The 16,128-nt window shown below is 46.4% G+C and overlaps 1 protein-coding gene across 1 annotated transcript in view; it reads right to left on the bottom strand.

Moving 5' to 3' along the window:
- ANKRD33B (ankyrin repeat domain 33B) overlaps positions 1–16,128 on the bottom strand; it is an 82,383-nt gene that overhangs the window by 33,639 nt on the left and 32,616 nt on the right. The window lies entirely within an intron of this gene.

Below are 16,128 nucleotides of genomic sequence, written 5' to 3' on the forward strand. Positions count from 1 at the left end.
TTGTCCCCAGTTCCTGGTGCACAGCTCTTAAAACCCTCAGAAACGACTGTTTCTTACACGCAGAAGAGATGACGCACATCGGGGACAGGGCGCTGGTAGCTTCCAAAGGGGGGCCAGTCTCTAGAAAGACCACCCACCATGTACGTTGGAGGTCGGATCTCGTCACTGCTCTGTATCACCCAACCCTACCTCTGTGGGGGGAGCAGGGCTGCAGACCAAGTGCGATCACCCAGTAGCCAATGACTGGACGGCTAGAGCAAACCATGTCTGCTTAACGTAAGTTTCATAAAAACTCCTGAACGACAGGGTTTGGGGAGCTTCCGGGTGGGTGGACACATCGAGGGGCTGGGGTGCTGGGTGGGTGGCACACCAGGAAGGGCATGTGATCGCTACACCCTTTCCCACACCCTGCCCTGAGCACCTCTTCCATTCGGCTGTTTCCGACTTTCACCCTTTATGATAAGCCAGGGATAGTCAGTCAAGGGCCTTCCTGAGTTCTGGGAGTTATTCCAGCAAATTATCGAACATGAAGGTGGAGGGCGGGCGGGGGAATCCCCAAATTTTATGGCCCGTGGGTGGACACCGGAGTCTGAAAGTGGGGGCAGTCTTGTGGGCCTGCGTCCAAAACCTGTGGGGTCTGTGCTAACTCTGTGTCAGAATTAATTGTTGGAGACCCTGTTGGGGTCAGAGAGCTGGAGAACTGGGATGGAGAAACGACACGGATCCGGTGTCAGAAAAAAGACGTCCCAGGGGATTCCCGCGCATGCTGGGCAAGCGGTGACGGCGGTCATCCGTGAGCCGGGAAGCATGCCCCCACCAGAACCCGGCCGTGCCGGCACCCCGGTCTCAGATGGCCAAGGCTCCGGAACCGTGAGAAACAAATTCCCGCTGTTGACAAGCCATCCACTTTACAGTGTTTTGCTACAGCAGCAGCTGAGCTGAGCTGACCCAACGCTTCGTAACAAAGGAAAACGATCGAAGGCTCCTCACACACGTGGATTCAGCGGCATGTGCAAAAACTCAGCCCAGGGAAAGACGTGTCAATCTGGAGTTAATGATCGCATGATCTGAGCCCCGCCAGCCACACACAACCACCCCACGGGGGATGCAGAGCTTAATTCTGGAGCCACTCCACGGTGACCCAGCTCTACTGTTGCCAGACTTTTAACAAGAATGCAGTTCTTCGCGGAACAAGGAGGAGGCAGGGGCGCTCCCACCGGCTTATCTCAATAAGGTCCTAGTTGCTGTCCCAAAAGAGAAGAGCGAATCACAAATGTTAGAATCTTTCGTCTTAGAGACTACCACAGATTTTTTAAATACTGACACCTGCTCTACAATGCCAGGATCTCGATAATGTTGGGACTATAATAAAGGCTATTTAATATGCCCCGGCTTATTACATTCTTTGCACTAAGTCATTCTGTCTACAGAGTGAAACGTTTCACAATAATTTTAAAGAGAAGAGAGAGCCTGGGTGGCTCAGTCGGTTAAGCATCTGACTTCGGCTCAGGTCATGATCTCACGGTTTGTGAGCTCGAGCCCCGCATCAGGCTCTGTGTTGACAGCTCGGAGCCTGGAGCCTGCTTCAGATTCTATGTCTCGTTCTTTCTCTCTCCCTTCCTCGCTCTCTCTCTCTCTCTCTCTCTCTCTCTCAAAAATAAATAAACATTACTCTTTCTCTCTCTGTCTCTCTCTCAAAAATAAATAAACATTACTCTTTCTCTCTCTCTCTGTCTCTCTCTCAAAAATAAATAAACATTAAAGAAAAATTTAAAGAGAAGAGAGCACAAGTGATCCCAGGCTTACAAGCTGCTAAAGCTTTCAGCTTCTCTGATAACTAGAGTTCACTGCCACCAACATCCACATCCCCCCACCCACCTTGTCAGCTCACTGCTGCATAAAGGGTCTGGAAAACTTGTGACTCCATTTGGCAAGTGCCAAAATCTCATTTTGAACTTCTTTGGATGGAGGTATTTCTCAAGTGGTCTACAATTTGCAGACTTATAAACAAGGCATGCTGGACACAATGTAACCTCTTCCTTTCTACATGATTACACAAGAGGCTCATATTTATTACAGAAAAAAAATCTGAAAACAGAGAAGAAAAAAATTACCCAGACATACACAATCTTACACACACACACACACACACATTTTTTCTATGCCAAAATAGGATTATCTGCTATTATGTTTCAATGAGGAATATATGAGCAACATCTTTTCAAATCAATAAAAACACTCCGTGTCAACATCTCCAGCAGACACGGAACATTATATTCTAGAACACAGCACAGTAGTATCTAGTATACAATAGCCATTATATATCTACAATAGTATCTACTATATAATAACGATTCATAGTTATTTAATGAATCCTCACTCCTAGATACTGAGATTGATTCCTATTTCTCGCTATTATGAGTAAAATTTGCAGTGGAAGTCCCCCGAACCACACCGTCATGCATCTCATTCCTTACGGTCTCAGGAGACATTCTCAGAGCAGTATTTCTGGCCTGTAGTAAAGGGGTATCTTGAAAGCTTTCACCACATATTGAAAACCTGCCCTTCAGAAATATCCCAAAGGGTGTCCACCTTTGCCAGTCTGGCCATCCGATGGTTACCTCAGGACTCCGGGTTAAAAGGAGGAATTTCCGTCGGCAGATAACGAAGCAATGGATGTTCTCCAGTGCTCCCGTGCACCCGCCTCTTGGCTCAGCTCTCTCTTTTGAGATGCTCACCTCCATTCCTTGCTACCACAACCACTGGGAGGGTCCACTCTGGACCTACAGCCCCTTCCAGCCACCTAATGTAAGACTTCCCAAACCGTCAGCACGCTGCTGCTGGCAGTAGCCTTGGGGAAATCTTGGCACGACCTTAGGTCAAAAATGAAGAGTGTCGGGGGAAAAAGAGACAACTAACTTGGAAGGCTCAGGATAAGATGGTATCAGAAACAGAAGGGATATATCTAGTCTCCCAGCAGAGACTGACTTACATTACTATTAAAAAGAATTGTCTTTGTTCCCTGCCCCCTGGGAGTCTATCCCATAAGTCTGATATTTCCCTGTGTAAGGTTAGTGTTTAACTACAGGTTAAACTCTGTTTAAACTGGGGCCCCTTGGTGCCCCTTGACAGGAACGTTGGAGGTACAGTCCTTGGCCCCCTCAGACCATGGTTTCCCAAGACCAACCGCAACAAAAGTCTCATCACAAAGGCAAATAAATATTGGAGCACCTGGGTGGCTCAGTCGAAGGAGCATCCGACTTCGGCTCAGGTCATGATCTCACGGTTCGTGAGTTCGAGCCCCGCATCGGGCTCTGTGCTGACAGCTCAGAGCCTGGAGCTTGCTTCGGATTCCGTGTCTCCCTCTCTCTCTCTGCCCCTCCCCAGCTCACTCTCTCTCTCTCTCTCTCAAAAATAAATAAACATTTTTTTAAAAAGGCAGATAAATATTAACCACTTGCTCTAATGACAGAAGCCCATTTGTGGATGGTTCCTAAAGCCACATATAGGATTTTTTTTTTAATTATAAGCAAACTGTCCATGAGAATAAAATAATATTATTAAGAAAAAAAATAAGTAAACTACCTACAAGTGGAAGTTCCCATTTGGACATCAGCAGGAAATTCTAGTCCCTCCAAACAGAAGCTTAATTTTGAAGCCAACACACCACAGAAAAGTTGGAAGGACAACAACAAAATGGGTTGAGATGCTTCTGCTTAAAAATTGTAAGGGTTAGTACATGGAAAAAAAACAAATAAACAAATGCAGACCCCATTCCTTGCAGGAAGAAAGGAGGATCTAACACCAGGATATTAGCAGCATCATTTATTATGTTGACAAATAAAGAGAGGGAGGCAGGAAGAAGAAAGGTGATCAACACACACACACAAACATCCAGAAAATGCACAAGAAACATCTAGATGAATTACACCAACGTATTAATGCCCTCTGTAGAAGGAATGGGAATAGAGTGCATGTGATGGTTAAGTTGATGTGTCATAAATTTACATTGCACCCAGGTATCTGGTCAAACATTATTCTAGGTATTTCTGTGAAGGAGGTTTTTTTGTTTTTTGGGGTTTTTCGTTTGTTTGTTTCTTTGTTTTTAATGAGACTAACATTTAAACACACAAATATACACACATCTACATAGTTACATGTAATTGTTATATAATTATATGTAGCTAAATAGATATATATCTGTGTGTGTGTATCTAGCTATAAATACATATAGAGAGACACACAGAGATATATAGAGATCTCCAGGTACACACAGAGATTCTGTTGGTCTATTTCTCTGGAGACTCCAGAATAATTCAAGGTAGGTGTGGGAAAGGAACACTTTGAAAGAACTGCTTTTTATTCTTTTTACTCTTTATTTTTCTGCACAGTTCACATTCTTTATTTTATTTTGTTTACATTTATTCTTTATTTACTTTTAAGAGAGAAAGAGAGCACGAGCAGGGGAGGGACAGAGAGAGAAGGAGACAGAGAATCCCAAGCAGGCTCTGTGCTGTCAAAACAGAGCCCGATGCTGGGCTCAAACCCACAAACCGTGAGGTCGTGACCTGAGCCAAAATCAAGAGCTGAACATTTAACATTTAACCAACTGAGCCACCCAGGCACCACCCCCCTCCTCTTTTTTGTTATGTTTGTACAGCTCACATTCTTTAAAACAAAGTTGTGTTTGTGAGGAACTTACACGATTTTAATTCACAATGAAAAACAAGTACAAGTAATGATGTTTACATTCATAACATTCTCATTAGGAAATACAGTTTTTTTTTGGTTTTTTTTTTTTTTCCAACGTTTATTTATTTTTGGGACAGAGAGAGACAGAGCATGAACGGGGGAGGGGCAGAGAGAGAGGGAGACACAGAATCGGAAACAGGCTCCAGGCTCCGAGCCGTCAGCCCAGAGCCCGACGCGGGGCTCGAACTCACGGACCGCGAGATCGTGACCTGGCTGAAGTCGGACGCTTAACCGACTGCGCCACCCAGGCGCCCCAGGAAATACAGTTTTATAACCACCACTGTAAACAGTCAAGGAAAGAACCATCTGTGAGGAGGGGAGGAGGGGCAGCGGGCAGACGAAGCAGGAGATGACAAACAGCCAAGTGAAGAGACCGGGACACCAAGAAGCCCATAGAAATCCCACAGCCATATAGTACAAAAGTAGGTACAGTAATTATCCTGATCAGAAGGATATCCTGATCCCTATCCAGAAGGAAAAGGGTATTGCCCATGTTCTGATGCGAGAACAAAATTCCATCATTCATAGTACAACCGTTTAAAGTTTGGTACCAAGGGAATTAGCTAGAGTTACTCGAAAACCCGTGTCTATAAAACACCTCTCCGTTCTCTATCACGATACCACCGGCAGGAAGCAGGAAATGTTTATGCAGCTTTAGGAATAAACTTAAGCAACTCAGTCCTCTAAAGATATGCTGTTATTTCTAGAAGATGCCATGAGTTATGGCTAGCGTGGGTGTGATTTGTTGGCCATACTGTGTTTGGCACAGTTTCAACAATCTTATTTATGATTAATGGGCGCCATGATGAAAAAGTAAATCCCAGGATGGGAATTTGATCTATGTCGGTCACTGCCGCGTCCTCAGCTCCAAGAACGATGCCGAGCTGTTACGTACTTGTTGAACAAATAAATGAATACTAGGAATTTTAGTAAACAGCTTCTTCCCAGAGGGCAAATGGATTTGGCCTTTGTGCTACCACATTTTGATGGCAAGGGCATGGCCAGGACCCTCTGGACAGCGGGCAGTGTCTACCGTCAGCCTTCTGCTGCTCCCACCTTGGCCCATGCCCTTCCTGACACACGCGCTCGGAAGGCAAAAAAATCCAGCAACTACGATCACCCTCACATTGCCTGAGCTTGCAGGCGTTAAACATTCCTCACCAAACTATCACTTTGTAAAACGTTGCTTTTGTGTTTCGCACCTCGTAAAACATTTGCAGCTTCGGTGAGGAGATGTTTTACTCTGAGAAGCGGTTCCTGCTCCCTTGAGACATGCTCACAATTGGGATGGCTGATTAGGTCAAGGGAGCAGTTGTTGGGGGATGGTCAGGAAAATCCATACTCTCGGGGGAAGCGCTGTGTGCACACCTGGAAGTCTGTCAGACAGACGTTAATAAAACAGATGCTAGGCTGGCCGTCTAGAACTAAAATCAGAGCAAAGTGTTCCTCTGTTAACGTCCAAGATGATGTGAATTAAAATCAAGGGCCTAAGAATGGCCCACTGCAGGGTGGAGGTGGGAATCCAGGATAAAAATAAATCAGACCACTGGATGCAGCAAAGACAATGGCCCGAGAAAAGAGAGGTCCCTGCGAGGGACGGGTTCCTGGTTCAGCCCCACACAGTAGAGCAGACACACTCGGACCTGTGCAAGCAGAAGACTGACACAGACGATCTACTCTGAGAGTCTTGTGAAAACACCTCCTTCCCATCTAATTAACCTATTCTCTCAACGAGGTTCCCAAAGGAAGGGGCTGGGTATTCTATAAAAGTCTTCCCCTGACACCAGTCCATTATTTCCATATATTATGGAGAGAAGGTGAGTGATGAAGCGACAAGCCCAGCCCCGCAGGCAGGAATGCTTCCCATGCCCGGAACACGGAAGGGGCGTGGGAGAGGTCTGTGCACCTGCACGGCAGGGGATCCTTGACCTGAGCCGTCTTATAGAGACGCCCGATGATGCATGTCAAATGGCACCGCTCCTCTTAAATTCTTCATTAAACTAAGAAACGGTTGTGGCTCGAGGCAAACCCTGCCTGCCTGTGTTAGGGGAGTTGCATGAACTCAACCGCCCAGGCAGCAAACTTCCTCTCTGAAGCGTCTCCCCAAGAATGCACGTTAGCGTGCAATTTCTAAGATACAACATCTATTTTCCTTTAAAGACACACACTTGTAAGACTTCCTAGGTGTGATTTTTTAGTATCTGGAGCCGGATTACTTCTTCCGATGTGTTGTCAGAAGTTTGGAGGGTAAAGAGATGTCCAGGTCTGGTGGAAAGGGGTTGGGGGTGACCACCTGGCCAGCAGGCAGGTCCCAAGGGCACCTCCCACTGCAGTGTGTAACCCCAGCACCTCTCAGAAGGCAGTTCACAGGAACGAGCACCATGGAACATTCCGTGTACAGCGCGTGCAAACACACGCTTCCTGAGGGCCTAGTTGTGTCAGGCACAGTTCAACGCTGGGGGACGCAAGGGAACCAGGCAGAAATCAGCATAGCCCCTGACAATCCACTTGTGCACAGACAGCCCCTACACCCAGCAGCAATCTCCGGGATGTATGCAAGAGTGTTCCTTGTAGACTCATTCCAAATACTGAGAAAAGTAAAGTAGAAAGTCAGTAAGGTAACAAACACCCTCGTCACTCAGCTACATGAACAAAGGCTAATATTCTCTCATAATGGCTCCACATTCCTGTGAGAAGTCAACATTCCAGAAGGAGCTGACATTCCTTTTGTATCCTTCCTCCCCAGAGGCAACCAGTTTCTGCGCTGATATGTATCCTGACTTGCCTTTTGAATTTTCATTACCAATGCATGTGTCCATAAGCAATAGGTTAAATATAGAGTTGTTAGTTTGTATTTTAAATATTTACAGAAAAGTTGTATTTCCATGGATATACAAGCACGCACCCTGATTTCCTCGGCGCTAGATGTGAGATGTATCATCTTCAAACATGGGTCTCTCGCCGGTCATTTATACCCCCAAACTGGCAGACACTTAAAGTGGTTCCAAAGTTCCTCAACTGTAAATATGGAGCACTGAGTGAAAACCTTGGTCTGTATCTCCTCACGCACACCAGCTAGAGCTCTACCTTGGAATCGGCATCTAGAAGTCAGGGTTTCTCGACTACAGCACCACTTATATTCAGGCCCCGTAGCCGTTTATTGTGAGAGGTGAGCCATGTACTGAAGGATGTTTAAGTGCATCCCTGGCCACTACTCACTAAATGCCAGGAGCATCCTTCACCCCCAATTAATGACAACCCAAAATGTCTCCAGACATTGCCAAATACCCCCCAGCCCGGGGAGGGGAGGGCAAAATCATCCCCAGGCAAGAAATACCTATATACATAGGCAGAATCTGCCAAAATTCTCCCCAAAGTGGTTGTAATTACTTAAATGCCACCACTGGTATATCCAAGTTACAATCTTCATTCTCACCAATATCCAATACTGTAAGCGATACCAACTTTTCTTTTTTTTTCTTTTTTTTAAGTTTATTTATTTATTTTGAAAGGGGGGAGGGGAAGGGGCAGAGAGAGAGGGACAGAAAAATACCAAGCAGGCTCCATGATGCCAGCGTAGAGCCCGATATGGGGCTCGAACTCACGAACCATGAGATCAAGACCCGAGCTAAAACCAAGAGTCGGGTGGTCAACTGAATGAGTCACCCAGGTTCCCCCCAACTTTTCTTCTTCACCAATTTTAGCTTGGGTTCCCAACTGCCAGATTGAAGGTCTTCCACACGTTTATTGGTCATCTGCTTTTCCTCTGCAGTGAAGGACTGATTTACACTCTTGGCCATTTCCTACTGGCTTCTCTTCCTTATTGATCAGTCTGAGTTCTTTATAGATTCAGAGTCAGCACTGTGAGAAATATAACAGGAGCCACGAATATAAGCCACATATTAATTGTAAATGTCCTGGTGGCCACATTCAGAAAGGCAAAAAGAGACGGGATATTCATCTTAAATATGCATTTTACTTAACCGAACATATCCCAAATACGTTACGCGTTTAACACATTATCAACATTAAAAATTTTGATGAGATATTAATGAGACCCAAGTCTTGACAGGAAGCCCCGAGTCACACTGAAATTGCCAGAAATGAGCTTTTTGCTGCATCTCCTAGAAAGGGGCAAAGGAAGTTGTCGTTGACAGTTGTTGACTCAACATTGTCAGCGCTATCAATAATAAGGTGAACGCACTGAGAGTCTAGCAGAAAAACGAGTGGTTGGAAGCTTACCACCTATGGTGTTTTGCTGTCCCAAGTAACCCTCAGCATTCCTCACAATGTCCTGATGGGGGCACCTGGGTGGCTCAGTCAGTTGAGCATCCGACTTCAGCTCGGGTCTTGATCTCGCGGTCCGTGAGTTCGAGCCCCGCGTCGGGCTCTGTGTGGACAGCTCGGAGCCTGGAGCCTGCTTGGGATTCTGTGTCTCCCTTCCTCCCTGCTCCTCCCCTGTTTGCACTCTGTCTCTCTCTCCCCCAAAATAAACAAACATTAAAAAATAAAATAAAAACACAAAACGCCCTGATGGGCGTCTTTCATCCTCTTTTCCTGTCATCTACATGCGGAAGGCCCACACTCACCCACGTGTGGGTGACAGTCCATGAGGGAATTGGTAAGGTACACAATAAAACCGTGAAAAACAAAACAAAACACAAAACAAGGGCAATCCAGTTGTGGGAGTCCCTGGAGCTGTCCCCACACTGTCTCCTCGTCTTGCCAGAACCATTTTGGTAGAACTGCATGCACCCATGGTTCTAGAAGTCCGACTCAACCGATCTTGCTTTAGGTAACAAGGCGTAAGTGAAATGCATTTGTTACTTCCAGACAGAAGTTTCAGGACACAGGGCATCAGGGGCCACATCCCCTTCTTTCTGTGTTGACGCTCCCTGAAATTCAGAGACGGGACGTCTCTCAGCCTGGGCCTGGGCGAGGGCTTGGAGAGCTGAGTCCCACCGCCACCTCCAGCCAACCCAGAAGAGCACGAATGAGCGAATGAGAAGCGAATCTTTGTTATTTTAATTTTTTTAACGTTTATTTTTTTGAGAGAGAGACAGAGAGCCCGTGCCTGCGAGTGTGAGGGGGGGAAGGGCAGAGAGAGAGGGAGACACAGAACTCGAAGCAGGCTGAGAGCACAGAGCCCGACACAGGGCTCGAACTCATGAACCGTGAGATCACGACCTGAGCTGAAGTCAGACACTTAGCCAACTGAGCCACCCGGGCGCCCCGAACCTTTGTTATTTTAAATCCCAGAGACTCGGGGTTGTTCTTTACCACAGCAAACACACCATATCCAAACATGACCTACAAACCCACGCACAGTGAACATGTCCATATGTACACTTATACATGTGTCAATAGTATTGCTATTTATTTTTTCCTTGGGAAAAACCATCCTTTCTTTTCAGATTATCTTTGCTACTTGACTGGGTATAAAACGTACTTTCACTTACAATATGATGGAGATAGAGTTTATATGTTTAATCTCTTTCTTAGCTTGCAGAATAAAAGCCGGGTAACTACATTGTGCCACATGATCCAAAACCACTTACACAAGGCCCGTCCTCCCGCCTTTAACCACTGGTCCACGCGGTGCCATAAATGGTACCTGAGCGCCTGCGCGTGCCGCTACCGGGGCTTCTGACCTCTCACGCGGCCACACAAAGTCCCCAGGGCCGACCTCCGCCACTACCTTGACTCAGTTCGCCATGCCTCCAAGCCTTTGCACCTGCGGTGGCCTCCACCTGGGACACCTTCCTCCCGCTCACAGCCACCGTCGCCTGGTCTCCCAGGCACACGTCCGATCCTCTGCCCTTCTTGGGCCAGCCCCCCCCCACACCCATCTGCTCGTGCTCTCACTGGGCTGCCTGGCACACAGCACTCCCCACCGGAAGCGAGCTCCAAGCCGAGAAGCACCGCATCCTTCTGACTCTGTTCCCCCAGTGCCCGACGTCCGCAAGACACCCAGAAAGCATGTGTGGAATGAATGAAACGCCCCTGGACTGTTTCAGTACCTCCCAGCTCACATATGCTCAGCTGACTCTCCACTGAGGCACTCACACGTGGTGACAAGCTCCTGAGCTTTTTAACTTATTAACGCATCCAAGCAAGGAAATTACCTGAGGTCCCAGGGAACCTCAAAGAACCCAGTTCCCTTTAGAGTGGTAAATAGCACTCTAGGCCGATGCCGCCACATCTGGAGCTGAGTAACCCAGCCGTGAAAGCAACAGCCGAACGCAAAGAAGTCGAAAGCAGGTTCAAGAATTCCACGGTGAGGAACTCACTTCAAGGGGAACAACGGTATGTCAGGAGCTCTGCATAAAGATCTGTAACTACAAAAGCCTGCAAACGGCCCAAATCCACATCAAGGGACGATGGGCTAATTTGACACCGGCTGTGGGACACTCTGTCGCCCCCAACAGGAATGAGGTTGGAATGCAGGAGCCTCAAGGGAAGGCACTGGTGAAAAGTAACAGTAAGCACGGGTCAGGACAGGGCATGTGATACAACCTCTTCCGGGGGGACCTGCTAAAACGTGGACGTGACTCCTGGAATGTCTATGTTCATTAAAGATCTTTTATTTTGGGGCGCCTGGGTGGCTCAGTCAGTTGAGCGTCCGACTTTGGCTCAGGTCATGATCTAAAGGCTTGTGAGTTCGAGCCCGCATCAGGCTCTGTGCTGACCGCTCGGAGCCTGGGGCCTGCTTCGGATTCTGTGTCTCCCTCTCTCTCTGCCCCTCCGCCACTCACATGCTCTCTCTGTCTCTCAAAAACGAATAAACTTTAAAAAAGAGAGAGATCTTTTACTTTTCTGAAAGGAGATAAAAGAAATTTAACTGGCCTCCTTGAAGGCACATATTGTAAGAAGGAGGTTTAGACGTTTTATGACATATTTTGGATTTGGTTCAAAGTCCTCTCAAGGCACACACGTATTTTTTGAGTACACAAATAAAGTTATTCTGGCAATGGGGCTCCAGGTTATGTTTATATTTTTATTCATGCTTTCTTGCATCAACTAAAGAGATGCCTAATAAATTGTTTTAAATCAGGAAACCAAAACGAACATTACTGTGGCTCAAATGGATAAAATATAACCGGAAAACTCTTTCAGAGTCAGGGCTCATGCCTTGGGATGAGGAACAGACAAATCCAAAGTTGTCATAGTTCAAAACAATTTCCCTTTAGACTAAATTTTGCGAACCATGTGAATTATCACCACTCCAAACCTCTAGTTTGGACTTATAATTTTAGTACGGTAGTCATTTTAGGAGATGACTTTGTTCAACTCAAGCCTTTCTTTAAATCCACTATGCACATAACATGCCCAGTATATGTATTATACATTATATATGTATCAGGCTTGTCTAATTTCCCCAATAATGGCAATGGTTTTCACACAGTCATCTTACATTCCGTGAGAGAAAACCAGGCCCGGTTCCCTAGAGATGCCCTGCCGGCAGCGACCTTCCATCATAATGACGTGTTCCTCTCGCCACTTATCCCCAAGTTTTTATGACAGATCCACAAAGCTCCAGAGAGAACTTTAAGGAGGGAGAAGAACTAGAAGGGCAACATACACAAAACAGAAAGGCACAGAGACCACCCTGCCAGCAGGGAAGGGTTCTGTGCGCCGCAACCCCACAGAAGCGGGCCCCCCAAGCCCCCGTCGGGCCGTCAGACCACGGCCCAGGCCCAGCTGCAGCCTCATGCACGATCCTGAGTCAGAACCGCTCAATCAATACCTGAGCCACAGACACTGGCAGCGGATGCGAATGCCGATTGTTCTTCCGGCCACCGTATTTTGAGATGATGTTACGTGGCATTAGATGAACACTGGTGAGTCACAGGGGGAGGCTCTACACACACACACGTGCATAACCTTCTGCGGCCCGCACACACGAACAACTTATGTTTCCCCACCGTAAGACCTGGATTCTTGAACTAAGGTTGAATATACATTTATACAAAGAAGTATATCATTATACTAGGACTTCCTTAATAACCAACCATTAAAGTCTACTTGATATTATGCTAGGTACGGGGAGATATAATTAATGCCACAAATCAGCTAAGTAAATCTGGGCTTACATCAGAACTCACTATATTCTCAGAAGACATGAACACAATGCTATTTCTTCCTTTTCTCAAAAATGTTCTCCTTTTGGGGCTGGGTGGCTCAGTCAGTTGAGCATCCGACTTCGGCTCAGGGCTCAGGTCATGATCTCATGGCTCGTGAGTTCGAGCCCCACGTCGGGCTCTGTGTTGACAGCTCAGAGCCTGGAGCCTGCTTCGGATTCTGTGTCTCCCTCTCTCTCTGCCCCTAACCCACTCTCATTCTGTCTCTGTCTCTCTCAAAAGTAAATAAACATTAAAAAAATTTTTTTAATGTTCTCCTTTTGAAACTAGGGGGGAAAAAGAGTTAAAGAAAATTTTTCTATTATATAATCTTACACGTTATCAAGATCAATAAAAATGGGGTATATGAAGGATTTTTGCCATGAGGAAAGTCTTAACTCATAATGTAAAAACGAAAAAAATACATACTTTAATAAGGTATACGTTTTATCATATACTTTTAATAAGATTAATACATCGGCCTATAAAATGATCAACAATGCATTAAAAGAAAATTAAAAGCAAATGCACTAAAATTTCCATCGTGATTGATTCTAGATTGTTCTAGATCTAGATGTTAGAGGTGATTTCTTTTCCCTTAGACTCTTCTGAGGTAAAAAAGCCCATTTTTACTACAGTGAACACTTACTTCTATTTACTAATCAGAAAATGAAAAATGTTTAATGAAGAAAAAAATTCTGATATATCTTCCCAGTCTCCTGCTTATTCAATTTCATAAGCAAACCTGTGGACTGGGAGAAACTGGTATGAAAGAGACCTGGTGCTTACCCCTCTCTGGGAAGAGGTGAAAAAGGGTAGAAATACATTTGCAATCAAGCAAGCAATCCATAAATGAAAAACGAATCGACGCTTTCGGGACCTGTGGGTTACCGTCAGCTTAATTTCTCGCAAAAACACTCCATTAAGTTTCAAGAAAGGAATCCAAGTTGCCCATTCCATCCTCAGCTGAAACGCCTGCTGGGTATTCAGCCTAGTCTGCCAAGCATTCCTCCCTCCAAAGCTCTACCCAGCTGGCCTGCGGTGGGCGCCCGGACAGCACTGCATTCTCCTCGTGATAAATAAAACTCTATGCTTTTGGGGGGGCAATTCTGTTCACAAATACTGAGTCTGTAATGTACAAATACTGGCTTGGGTCACACAGAGTGTGGCATAACACGGTACAGTGCCAACCAACCAATGGAGAATAAACACCTTGGCTAATTATTGCCCCAGACAACCTATTTACTGTGTTCTGATTGGTTTAGGTTCAACCCTGGCCACTCAGAAGGGGGTTCCGGGACCAGCAGCAGCATCCGGATGGCCGGTCAGGGTCGCAGAACCTTAGGCACCAGTCCAGACCTGGTGAATCAGAGCGCGCGTTTCACAAGCCCCCAGCTGGGCCATAGGACAAAAAGTGTGAGGCGTCCTAAAAGCAGCACGCGGCTCTCACATGGACATGATGATGGCCGTCACTGCACCTGGGAACCCAAGATACAGACTTCGGTCACCCCTCTTGGGTGGCCGGAAATATGGCTCAGCTTGCTTTTCCCGTGCATTTTTGTTTCCATTGATTTTACTTTATTCTGATTTCCCATTCATTTTTATCTTATTGTTTAATTCAACTTTCATGGATCTGATTCTGATTTTACCTCCTCCTGGCCCCGGGTGCCTCCAGCATCCTCTCACACGCCACCTAATTGGTCCTGCCTGCCCCCTCCCCCGCCCCCCCCCCCCGGTCCTTGATCCTTCACTCTGAGCCATCCCTGGTCACAGGCTGAGATGGAGGGGTCACAGACAGAAGCTGAGATTGCAAGATTTTATGGTTTCTGTTTGCCTTATAGGTCTAGGGGCACGACACCTACGATGGTGTAACGAAACAAATCCAGTAGGTCACCCTGCTTTCAGAACACTCGTCGACCCGTGAGTACTTGGTCACCATCCGACAAGCTGATACTAATGATCGCATATGCCTGGCTGGGTGTTGAGAAGGCAAAGGTGAAGTCTGAAATCAGACAGTCCTTCCCCAAGGGGACAGCCAGTCTAGGGACGCATACAGGGAAGTAAACAACCGCTCTGGGGCCTGCCCAGTGGGCTGCAGGAGGACAAGGGACCAGAACCAGTTGGGGGAAGGACGTTAGCATCCCCCCGGCTGAGCCAAACAAAGGCAGGGGGCCCGGTGGTGCCAGGGGGGGTGGGGAAGATGTCCCAAGTGCTGGACAAGCATGTGCAAAAGGCTGGGGGGTTGACAGCGCCTGGGGCATTCGGGAAATCACGAAGGGCTGGCGTAGAGGGCCGAAGAGCCGGAGTCATGTCCGAAGCTAGGGAGAACCAAGCAAGGTCTGAGGCAGGGTGCATTCCCGAAAACCCACCTCTCAGGTGAGAGGTAGGGTGGAAGAGGAGAGCTTTGCCATTTTCTTCTATTTTCAAAATATTCGTTAAATATGTGCGCCCCCCACCCCGACTTTTCAAGCTGATTTGGCAACTCCTTCATGATTTAAGATGTAATTGAAACTGACATCTGTCTGTCTGACTCATATCTGTCAGGGCTGCTGGCTTCAACAGAACATTCCGGGCTCTGGGATGCCTGTTCTCCAGGTGTTCATTAATGTCTTCTAACTTGACTTTTTTTTTTTTAATGTAAAAATTTAAATTATAACCTTTTCCAAATGTGAAGGTTCTTGATATCATTAGTCATCAGGGAAATGCAAATCAAACCCACACTGAAACACCACCATACACCCACCAGAACGGCTAAAATTAAAAAGACAATACCAAATGCTGGTGAGGGTGCGGAACTCTCGTGTTCCCAGCAGGTGGGCGTGTAAAATGGAAAAACCGTATTTGAAAACTGGCAGTTTCTAATAAAACTCACCACACGCCTACCTTATGACCTAGCAATTCCACTCACAGGTTTATTCCCGGGAGAAAGAAAGTCTACATCCACACAAAGACGTGCATAAGAATGTTTGGAGCAGTTTTATTCATAAGAGCCAAAAACTGCAAACAACCCAAATATTCATCCTCAAAAGACTGGATAAGGAAACTGCTATACTCAAGTTTAGGAATACCACTCAGCAAAAAAGAACAAAATTCTGACACGTCCAACACCAGCAATAGGTCTCAAACACACTGCGTCCAATGAAATAACGTCAGACGTAACAAAATACATGCTGTTTGATTCCATTTAATGAAACCCAAGGACAGGCAAAATTAATCGATGGTGATAAAAAAAACAGTAAAGGGGATTATTGGAAGG

The sequence above is a fragment of the Lynx canadensis genome, chromosome A1, assembly GCF_007474595.2.
Source record: "Lynx canadensis isolate LIC74 chromosome A1, mLynCan4.pri.v2, whole genome shotgun sequence".
NCBI classification, from domain to species: Eukaryota; Metazoa; Chordata; class Mammalia; order Carnivora; family Felidae; genus Lynx; species Lynx canadensis.